Here is a 12095-nt window from a genome sequence, read left to right as displayed (position 1 = left end):
CTATTGTATTTTATTGAGACCCTATCTTTACCTCTAAGTTTTGGGGAGCTCTGCAGAGAGCTATGGGGACCCAGCTGAAGTTTAGCACAACTTTTCATCGTCAGAATGATGGACAATCTAAGAGGACGATTCAGGTGTTAGAGGACATGCTTAGGGCATGTGTGATTGATTTCGAGGGGTCTTAGAGTAAGTATCTACCATTGATTGAATTCTCGTATAACAACAGTTATCAATCCACGATTGGAGTGGCTCCTTATGAAATGTTATATGAGATGAAATGTAGATCACCCATTCACTGGGATGAGATGGGTGAGAGGAGGTACTTAGGGCCAAAAATGGTTCAGAAGGCTAATGAGGCTATTGAGAATATTCGAGCCAGAATGCTTGCTTCGCAGAGTAGACAGAAAACCTACGCTGATCCTAAGCATAGAAATGTGGAGTTCCAGGTTGGGGACCATGTGTTTCTGCGAGTCTCACCGTTGAGAGGAGTAAGGAGATTTGGAGTAAAGGGCAAGCTGAGCCCTCGTTTTGTTGGACCTTTCGAGATTTTAGAAAGGATTGGACAGGTGGCTTATAGGTTAGCCTTGCCACCGTCATTGTCGGGAGTTCATGATGTTTTCCATGTCTCTATGCTACGAAAGTATGTCTCAGATCTAACGCGTGTATTGAGGTATGAGGATTTGGAGTTATAGAAAGATTTGTCCTATGAAGAGCGACTAGTTCAGATTTTGGACCGGAAGGACAAAGTTTTACGGAATAAGACAATTCTGTTAGTTAAGGTATTGTGGAGAAATAGAAAGGTCGAGGAAGCGACCTGGGAGTTAGAGACAGTGATGCGGGATCAGTATCCTGAGCTATTCAGGTAAATTTCGAGGACGAAATTCTTAGTAGGAGGGGATAGTTGTAACGACCCAAAATCACTAATATGGCTTAAGGGCCCTGATTAGTGTGCCGGGAATGCATAATTGACTTATGAGTGAATTTATTGATTTAATGCATGATTATATGAATGTAAATGTGGTTAAATGTTATATCTGTGAGAACCACATTATTATGTGGGTAGATTTGCAGTGAGTGACTTGAGGCGATCCTAGGGAGCTAGATAGCGAGAAAAGTCACAACGGGGCTTTATATATGACTTTGGATAAGTTAGTGGTATTTTAGGTATCGGGTAATTATTTAGACTATCGGGTTATGAAAATAAATATATGGAGATATATTTGAGGATAGAAAGCTTAGGCGGGAATGTTGGGGAAAATTCTTGTTTTGCCCTCGGGGACGTTTCCAGTACCCCGAGCCTCGGGATTGACTTAACTGGCCAGGATTAGATTAAGTTAAAAAAACAAGGGAATAAAACATAAACCGACCCATGCTCTCTCTCCTCTTCTCTTCTCTTTTCTCTCCTAAGAAACTACAGGAAACCTAAGGGAATCAGCTGGGGAAAACTCTGTGTTTGAGCTGAATTCATGAAGGCTTAGCTCAGTTCAGACTAAGGGACACTCAATCAAGATTAAGGTAAGAGTTGAATTGTGTTTCTGGGTGTTAGAACTCTAAGTTTTTGGTTGAATATTAAGGTGATTATGATTTTGATGTTTAAGGGCTGAATTGAAGATAAGTGCTTGGGTTTTAGCTCAGAGATTGTCAAAGAAGTGGTTCAGCAAAAGAGGTAAGCTTCAACTCGTAATCTAGAGGTTTAAATTTTAGTTTTGCATGACTGATTTTGGTGTTTTGAGTTGCTGGGTGTCAGAGAATCAAAATGGAGTTTTTGTAGGTTTTTAGGCTGAATTTATGTTGGATTATGTTGTTTTTTGGGGAGTAATGGGTCTTGAGTTAGGGTGCTTTGGAATGGTTTTGGATGGGGTTAGGATGCTATAAAGGTGGATTTTCTGGGCACGAAGGGGAGGTCCGCGGCTCTGTTCTAGAGCGCTGCGACCCTACGAAGCAAGAGAGCCACGGAGGCTCGGCCAAGGGAGAGTGTCGTGGCGCCCTTGGACAGGGCCGCCGCGCGTGTCTGCTTGCTGAGGGCCTTGGGCTCTGTTTTAGGGGCGGGCCACAGCTAGGGTTCAAGGGCCACAGCCCTTAGGTGCATTCTTGATCATTTGGGGATTTTAGGCGCAGGGATCTAGCCTAGGGTGCTCGGGATCGATTTCACCACCGTGCTTGGTGGAATTCGATGTCTCGGAAACCTTTATTTAAATATTAATGGAATCCAATATCTTGGTTGTGACTAGGTGTTAAGGCTAGGGCTCAGGAAACGGATCGTGCTCGAGGAACGTCGCTCGTAATCAGTGAGCATAGGAATTAATGGTAAGAAAATTGCACCCGGTTGTGTATTTGTAATGGGACTAAGGGCTCCCTAATATGTATGCTTGAAAGGATGGTATTATGTCATGTAAACAGCGAACCAACGACCTAAGAGTGCCAAGGGTTACACTTGCGCACAAGGCGCGACTTGGCCACTGGTAGCCGAGGACAACTTATTATGCACTGAGCTCTGTTTAAGCGGGCCGGAGTCAGTGGGGTAAACAGAGGGTGCGACCTAAGTTTTCGGCCCTAACTATTATGTGACCTAATTGTTAGTTGTGATTAGTTGCATTATTGGTTATGTATAAGTGCTAAGTGGTTAATGTGGAGTATTAAGAGGTTGAACATGCTTAAAGAGTTGATTATCTGTTATTATTGTTTGTTCTGCATATTATGTTTTCTTGCATGGCCTTGGCTCACGGGTGCTACGTGGTGCAGGTAAAGGCAAGGGCAAGCTTGAACAGCCCTGACTTGGAGAGCTCTGCAAGCTGAATGTACATGACCAGCTGCTCAGCCGCCACGGTTGGGGATTAGGCAGGGACGTGAGAACCAGAAATGTCTATTTTGCCTTAGTACGACTAATGGTTGTCTGTATTTTGGAGATTCTGTAAACCAACTTCTAAACTCTATTTCTTTTTGGGATCCCATGTATAAAACTGTTTAATTATATAAAGTGTAACTTTTGAGACCAAAACCTTTTTAGCCCTAGCTCATACATGTTTAGTGACACGTTTTTAAATTAATGACTTGATTAGCAAGTCCTGAACCTTTATAAGTACACAGTGTAGCGATCTTGGCTATCCAGGGTGTTACATAACACTTCTAAGAGAAAGAGGAATAAAGGGAACAACCTCGAGGTTGAAGGGGGTAAGAAAAAGAAAGGAGATAAGTATTTCTCCATTTACACAATATATACCAAGCTCATGGATACTCGAGAAAAGATATTTGTCGCAAACGAGAACTAGGTCCCTTTCAGACGACCCAACACAATGCGACACCTGAGAACCAAGAGGGATTCAAACAAGTTCTACAGATTTCACAGACACATGGGTCATACCACTGATAAATGCAGAAAATTAAAAGATGAGATCGAAAGATTGATCTCGAGAGGCTACCTCGGACAGTATGTCCAAAACTGAAACCAAGTCCAGGCTTCTCCTGGTCAAAAGGCAGTTCCGACTCAGCCTGTCCTGCAAGTTGCGGCCCTAACTGCGAGGGTGGTTAATTGACCTCCCCCAATCAATGGAGAAGATGTAATAACCATCGTGGGAGGGCCACACATTGCAGTATCGGACAGGAACGCAAAAAAGAGGTATGTCAAAGAGCTCAAAGCAGGGGATGGATCTCCCTATATGCCCAAATCGCGAGCTCCGAAACAATAGAGAATTGAATCCCAACCTATCACCTTCACCGAAAAGGACGCTTCGCACGTCCAATTTCCTCATAATGTCCCTCTAGTCATAACCTTCCAGGTCGCCAATAAGAGGGTGCATCGAGTCTTGATTGATAACGAGAGTTCGGTCAAAATCCTCTATAAAACAACCTTGGAAAAAATGGGTTTGTACATTCAAGACCTTAAAGCCTGTGCAACAATGTTATATGGATTCTCTGGAGAGAGAATCACTAGAACCTGGGGCATCGAGCTCCCAGTGACCTTGGGAGACTATCCGATCTCGATAACCAAGATGCTGGAGTTCATCGTAGTTGACACCCCGTTGGCCTATAATGTACTGCTTGGGAGACCAGCTCTGATTAGGCTAAGGGTAGTCACATATGTTAGGCATTTGGCTGTAAAATTTCCAATTCCCATCGCTATTGGAACACTGAAGGGGGATCAATTAGCATCCCGAGAATGCTATAGCATCTCGATGAGAGGAAAATTCCAAGCTAGTGCGCAGACCCTAGTAATCATTGACAAAATGGACAAAGTGATATACGAGGTTGAAGAAGAGATCGACCCAAGGGTAGAAGAATACAAGGCCAAAATCGGTCCAATCGAAGAGCTTGAAGATATTCAGCTCGATGAAAAGAACGCCACCAAGGTGGTAAGGATTGGGAAGAACCTCCCAAAGGACGCGAGATATCAGTTAATTCGCTTCTTGAGGGAAATCAGGATGTATTTGCATGGTTGCTCTCATATATGATTGGGATCAATCCCAATGTTATAAGCCATACATTAAATATCGATAAAAAAATTCCCTCCAAAACAGAAGAGGAGAAGACTACTTGACGACGAGAGGAAGAAATCCTTGAAAGAGGAGGTCGAAAGAATAAAAGTAAATCGGTTTATCCGAGACGCTTTCTATCCAGACTGGATTTCCAACCAGTATTGGTCCCGAAACCCAATGGCAAGTGGCGAACTTGCATTGATTATTCGGACTTCAACAAAGCATATTCAAAGGACTATTTTCCTTTGCCTCGAATTGATCAGCTCGTGGATGCAACCTCGGGTAATGACATCATGTCATTCATGGACGCATATTTTGGATATAACCAGATAGCCATGCATGCACCCAACTAGAAGCATACAAGTTTCATGGACGATAAAGGGTTGTATTGTTACAACGTGATGCCCTTCTAGCTCAAAAATGTTGGGGCTACATATCAGAGACTGGTAAATAGAATTTTTGTCGAACAGATAGGAAACAACATGGAAGTGTATGCGGACGACATGCTGGTCAAGTCCAAGAACAATAGTAACCATGTTGACGACCTCGCTGAGTGCTTCGCTATACTTCGAAAGTACAACATGAGACTCAACCCACAAAAGTGCTCATTCAAAATATTTTTGGGAAAGTTTCTTGGAATTATAGTAAACGCTCGAAGCATTGAGGCAAACCCGGATAAGATAAAGGCCTTAATTGACATGTCTTCACCTCGAAAGCATAAATTTGTCCAGAGTCTAACTGGACGAACGATAGCTTTTAGTAGGTTCATCTCAAAATATACTGACAAATGTTTACCATTCTTTAATCTTCTAAGTGGGAGCAAAACGTTCAAATGGTCAGACGAGTGTGAGCTTGTTTTTCAGGCTCTCAAAAAGCATCTTGCTAAGCCACCGATCTTATCCAAACCAGTTACGGGGGAAATATTTTAATTATACCTCGCTACAACCGAGCATGCAATCATTTCAACACTAGTTCGGGAGGATAAAAAAGTACAAAAACTTGTTTATTATGCCAGCAAAAGATTACTGGGGGCAGAATTGAGATATCCACTGATGGAAAAGCTCGCATTGTGCTTAATACATGCGTCCTGGAAACTTCGACCTTACTTCCAAGCACACCCCATACATGTGCTGACTGATTAGTCGTTGAGACAAATATTATCGAAACTTGAAGCATCTGGAAGACTATTGAAATGGACAGTCAAGCATTGGCAATTCTAGATAATGTATCACCCAATAACGACAATAAAGGGACAGGCCTTAGTTGACTTCATAGTTAAGTGTACTGGAATAACCAACGAAGAAGTCGTAACCCCAGCCTGCGAGATGTGGAGACTATATGTCGATGGATCCTCTAACGAGAATGGATCAGGGGCATGCATCATCCTAATAACCCCATCAGGAAATAGGTTTCATTCAACTTTATGGTTTGGCTTCAAGGCCTCCAATAATGAGGCTGAGTATGAGACACTATTAGCAGGGCTCCGAGTAGCTTCCGAGCTAAAGGCAAAAGTCATTCACTTTTATAGTGACTCTCAATTGGTTTTCAACCAAGTCCTAGGAGAATACCAAGCTCGGGGCACTAAAATGACAACATGCTTAGAAAAGTCAAGACATCATTTGGACAATTCGTGTGACAGTCATAATCCCGTGATCTGTAAGGGGAAAGACCGGGTAAGCTGTGCAATCCCACACCGCCTGGGGAAGGTCAAGTGTGATGATTCTAAGACTGTGTAGGTATGGGACTACACAGTTGAAGATGGCTTAAATGGATTAATGGGTACTACCTATATCAACAAGATGCATCTTCTTTTTGGTAGCCCATCACTTGAGAACTCCAAAGTTAAGCGTGCTTGACCTGGGGTAATCTAGGGATGGGTAACCTCCTGGGAAGTTTTCCCAGGAAGCGTGCGAGTGAGGACAAAGCACGCTAGAAAGACTCGTGTTGGTTTGTAGGGCCAGTCGTCATTCCAGAAAGCAGCCATAGTGATGCGGGGCGTCACAATTTGAGTTCTACGCGATTGAGCAAGTTCCACGAGAACAGAACTTGAATGCAAACACTCTGGCTCGACTCGTAACAACAAGAGAAGCTGACACACTTAATATGTTACTAGTGGAATTTAAACCAGAACCAAGTATAATAGAGTCTGACGAAGTCGAGGTCGATATGATAGACTCACAACCAACTTGGATGACGCCCATAATCAACTACCTCGAAACCGGGAGCCTCCCAACAGACCGAAACGAGGCTAGAAAATCGATGTACAAAATATCATGTTAATTATAGAGTATTTGATCTTCTTGAAAAAAAATATTGGGAAATTGACGGCTAAAGTTCTCGTTCTTTCAAATAGAAGCATTTAAGTCCTCGATTTTTTTTTTGCGGGCAATAGACGCTTACAATTATGTTTAATCCTTATTTTAACGGACAGATAACGGTTTGAGGAAAATGTGCACTATTGTATGACGTTAGGGACATTTACTGGCAAAAACAAAAAAGACAAGGTAATTAAATGCTACACTTGTAAAAGAGTAAGGAATTTAGCCTCTAATTATTATAACATTTGAATTTATATTGATATAATTATTAAATATTTAGTATTGTATTATATATTATTATAATATTTGAATTTATATTAATATAATTAATAAATATTTATTTTTAATTAGTTTTAAAAGTATATTCCGTTAAATATTTTGAATATTCCGTTAAAATTAACAAAAGAAACTGTTAAAACCAAAAAATTATGTTATCTATACATTTTTTAATAGAAGATTTATATATATAGTTATTTGGTGTTGTCGCTACTTTTGACTAAACTGGTAGGGTCGAATTTTTCGGCACTTTGAGAAATTATAATCTATTTTTTATATGATGATATACATTATAGTTATAGCCGACATCCCACAAATTTTTCGAAAAATTATGAATAATTTACGATATCAAAAACAAGGTTTAAACAATGAGTTGTACACATGTTTGTTCATTTTTATTCTCGTGTAAAACAAACTCTTTGAATATTGTTTTCGACATTGTAAATTATTTAGAATTTTAAAAAATTAATAGAATGTCTGTCATAACTATAATATATATTGTCATATAAAAAAAATGTCTTAAAAAATTGGTATGAAAAGCAATCCTCTCTCGAATAATGGCATGTTACTTTAGAAATAGTTGGATGTCCCATTAATAAAATATGAGTGTGGTTATATATATGGCTTTTATGTTAAATATTATGTGATGTGATGTGATACTTTATGTGTAATTGATAGTGTTTAACATCACTTAGTAAATTAAAATGAGATATTTGCGACAAAAATATAAAATATTTCATAATATAGTTTCACTTAAGTACTAATTTTTTTTTTTTTGCATTAATACTAAATTTGTATTAATAGTTGCACTTAAATACTAAACTAATTTTTTTATGGCATTAATATAAAATATTTGTTAATAAGTGCACTTAAGTACCAAATTTTTTTTTTAATGTAGTAATAATATCATATCCTTGTTAATGTTACACTTATTAATAACGGTACTATTACTATACAAAAATTAAATTAGTATTTATGTGCTACTATTAGTAAAATTTTGGTATTTATGTTGTGAAAAAAAAAATTATTTGGTACCAAATTGCTCCAATTATTAGCAAAGATTTTTTATATTATTATTACCATAAAATATAGATTTATTATATAAGTGCAACTATTATAAAATATTTGGTAATAGAACTTGGTTTTAAATTCAAGAACACATAATATGTCAACTCATGTAATGTAATGGGTGTCTTATAACATTAGTTTAAAATATTAAGTATACATGTAATGTCGATCCTGAGCTAAGGTGAGATAAGCCTCTGCCTAGGTCTCCCTAGCCCAAAGACTCCAATTTATAAAAAAATTATTGAAAAATATATATATATATATATATAAAATAAAATAAAAGTATAACCCCATAAATCAAATTTTTACTAATAACCCAATATAATGTATTGACAAATGATACTTCTATTGGCACACTTTTTTTTTTTTGTCTCATTTCACCCCTTTATAATTAATTATATGTAAAATTTTAAAACATAAACCCAATTTCCGTATACACCCAACACATTAGGTATTGAAAATATTATTAGTTCATCAATTTAAGAAACTAAAATTATAAACAATATAGCTATTGGAAGAAGAAAATATATATGGAAGTGGGTGTGAAAGATTGTGATTCTATTAAAAAAGTTAATTCTAAGGTAATATTTTTTCAATTGTTATTATTAATATTTTGTATTTTATAACATATTATATCATACATATGAACTCTTCAAAAAGATGTTGTAGTATGTTTTTTTATTTAATTTTAATTATTGTTAAAATTGTTTATTGGATGTGATTAAGTATTCTTTTATTTTAGAAATCATATTAAATACGATTTTATAAGAACTAAATAATAATGTAGAGGGGTTGGAAAAGAAAAAAAAAACATATATTTTTAATGAATAATTTTTTACTTATTAAAAATTTAAGAAGGGTGTGATTTTTTTTATAATTTTTAAATTTTATGGGGCTTAATTAAAAAAGGGGTGATGAGGAGAGGAAAAAGTTAATGCAATTATATGCGCCTATTAAAAAATGATAGGCATACAACTATACATGCATGTTTTTCCATATTTTCAAGCTTCTTAAAATATTATGGGCTATCTTATTTTAGTCTTGTAGCATAGATACACATAAAGATGTGAATGTGGGTCCTTTACTCTAGAAAATTTGTGTCGTGTCTTGTTAAGCCCGTGTACCAACATAACATTTAAATAAATATTTTCATGAAATTTTAAAATATACATATTAGTTTTACAAGTTAAATTAATTTTTTATTAAAAAAATTCTTATCTATATTTTTTAATTTTAATGATTGCATTATCACGAAATTATTAATATTTATTATGTACATATTTAATTTATTTTATAAAAAATTTCTATAGTAACTTATAACTAATCATATATATATACACATAAATAACTTTATATATACTATTAAATTTATAAAAAAAATGTATGAAATAAACAAGCATAAACATAATAAAAATTGATAATATCAAGATTGTCAAGATAACATATTTATTAATATTAATTATAAAACAAACAGTGTAGAATATTTTTTTGAATGAAACATTAATTTAATTTATAAAAATATTAAATATTAAATATTTTTAAAAATTCCATGAATTTTTTTTCTCATGTCGTGTTTGTTATATTATTATAAATTAAAAGTTCAAATATTTTAATAATGATTGACCATTTATTTGTATTTTTTTTACATATAAAGAAAAAAATGAAAAAAGCATTTAGGAAACGAAATGATACAACTTGAAAATGTTTGAGACCTAATTGATACACAATTAATTTTTTGGACCTAAGTGTTACAAAGTGTAAAAAATAAATACTGCAATTGAAAAAAAAAACCATTTTATTGTTAATAAAAAAAATCAAAGATGACGATTTGAACACTCCACCACTTCTTCAACAATTAATGAGTCAACCAATAAGCTAAATGCATTTCTTTATTTAAATGAGAGTTTATATTTTTTAAATTATGTGTTTTGTCCTATTAGATATTTGAATTATGTATTTTAATAAATTTCTTTTTGGACTATACATTTAGTAAAATGATTAAAAAATCGCCTAAATCTAATTTTGAAGAAGAGAGGTCGAATATAACAACATAGTAATTATTGTTAAAAAAAATTAACACATCAGCAAATATAAAGCAAAATGATCAACCAGCCAAAAAAAAATTCACGAAACCACCGACATTATGCCACGCAATGGCGAATAAAATTAAAATCATTGTCCATATATAGTATAAATAAATAGACCAAACAAGGTATTAATTAAACAGGTACGCATAAGACACGTATGTACGACTCAGGAGTGAAAGACTCGAACGATCAACTTGCCTACACTTACAAACCTACATTATTATTCTGTAATATTACAGAGGCTTGATGAGGACATTGGTGGGAATTTAACTTAAGGTGATGGTGTTGTCTCCTCAGACACATTAACAACACAATTAATTACTCTCTGAATCATTATTATTATAGTGCGGTATCTAGTTTCAAATAAAAAATCAAACATTTATATGTCGCTTCTATATAAAGAGTGCGTCGAAAACAAAAATATATAAATATATGTTATTAACAGTTTTTTTTATTAATTTAACCTAATATTTTAAATATTTAATAAAATATACTTTTAAAATTAATTAAAAAAAATTATTTATTAATTATATTAATATAAATTAAAATATTATAAAATATCATTATTATAATAATATTTAATATAAAACTACAAATTTAATAGTTATACTAATATAAACTTAAATATTATAAAATATTAGTATAACAGTAATATATAATGTATAAACTTAATTTTTATTAAAAAATTTATCATTTATATATAAAAATTATATATATTTTAAAAAACCGTGAACAATATTTTAACTTAATTTTTTTTAATATATTTATGTTATTCTTTTATATAATATTATTTATTTATTTAAAATATATATAACAACGATACAAATTTAATAAAAATAATTAATGAACATTTGCTTAGTTTTATTTATAGAATTTATTAATATTTTATTAAATTTGTATTATTTTCATATAAATTTTAAATAAATAAAAAATATTATATATAACACATTAAATGAAAAATTAAACCAAAATATTGTTTATAATTTTTTAAATATAAATAAAATATGATAATTTTTGTAAACATAAATGATAATTTTTTAAATAGAAATTAAGATTATATATTATATATTATTATAATGATATTTTATAATATTTAAATATATATTAATATACGTATTAAATATCTAGTTTTGTATTAAATATTATTATAATAACAATATTTAATAATATTTGAATTTATATTAATATAATTAGTAAAAAATTAGGATTACATATTATTGTCATAATAATATATAAATTTATATTAATATAATGATTAAATATTTAATTTTATATTATATATTATTAAAATAATAATATTTTATAATATTTGAATTTAGATTTATATTAATATAATTATTATATATAATGTGTTATATTATATGTTATTATAATAATGATATTTTATAATATTTAGATTTATATTAATATAATTAATAAATATATATTTTTAATTAGTTTTAAATGTAAAATATTCTATTAAAATTAACAAAACAAATTGTTAAAATTAAAAAATTTCGTTGTCAACACATTTTTTATATTGAAGAGATATATAAGATTTTTATAATTACGTTTTTAAGATGTTGAATTGTAAAATTTATCAAATATTTTTTTTAAATTACCAAATTAATTATAATTATTGAATACAAATTTAACCCCTAAAACCAATATGATTATTTATAAATAAATATTCACATATAATATTTATGTATGTATATATATATTTATATATATATATTTATATATATATATTCGCTTATGTTTTATTTTTTATTCATTGTAGGAATTGAGGATGACCGATCGGATGGTGTATCAACCTAGCTAATAAATAATATAATAATATCGGAAGGAGTATTTGTGAAGGAAAAAAAATTTTGGAAGAGATTAATAAGATC

Source organism: Humulus lupulus, chromosome 3 (genome assembly GCF_963169125.1).
Source record: "Humulus lupulus chromosome 3, drHumLupu1.1, whole genome shotgun sequence".
Classification (NCBI taxonomy): domain Eukaryota; kingdom Viridiplantae; phylum Streptophyta; class Magnoliopsida; order Rosales; family Cannabaceae; genus Humulus; species Humulus lupulus.
Note: the sequence above shows the minus strand (reverse complement) of the source record.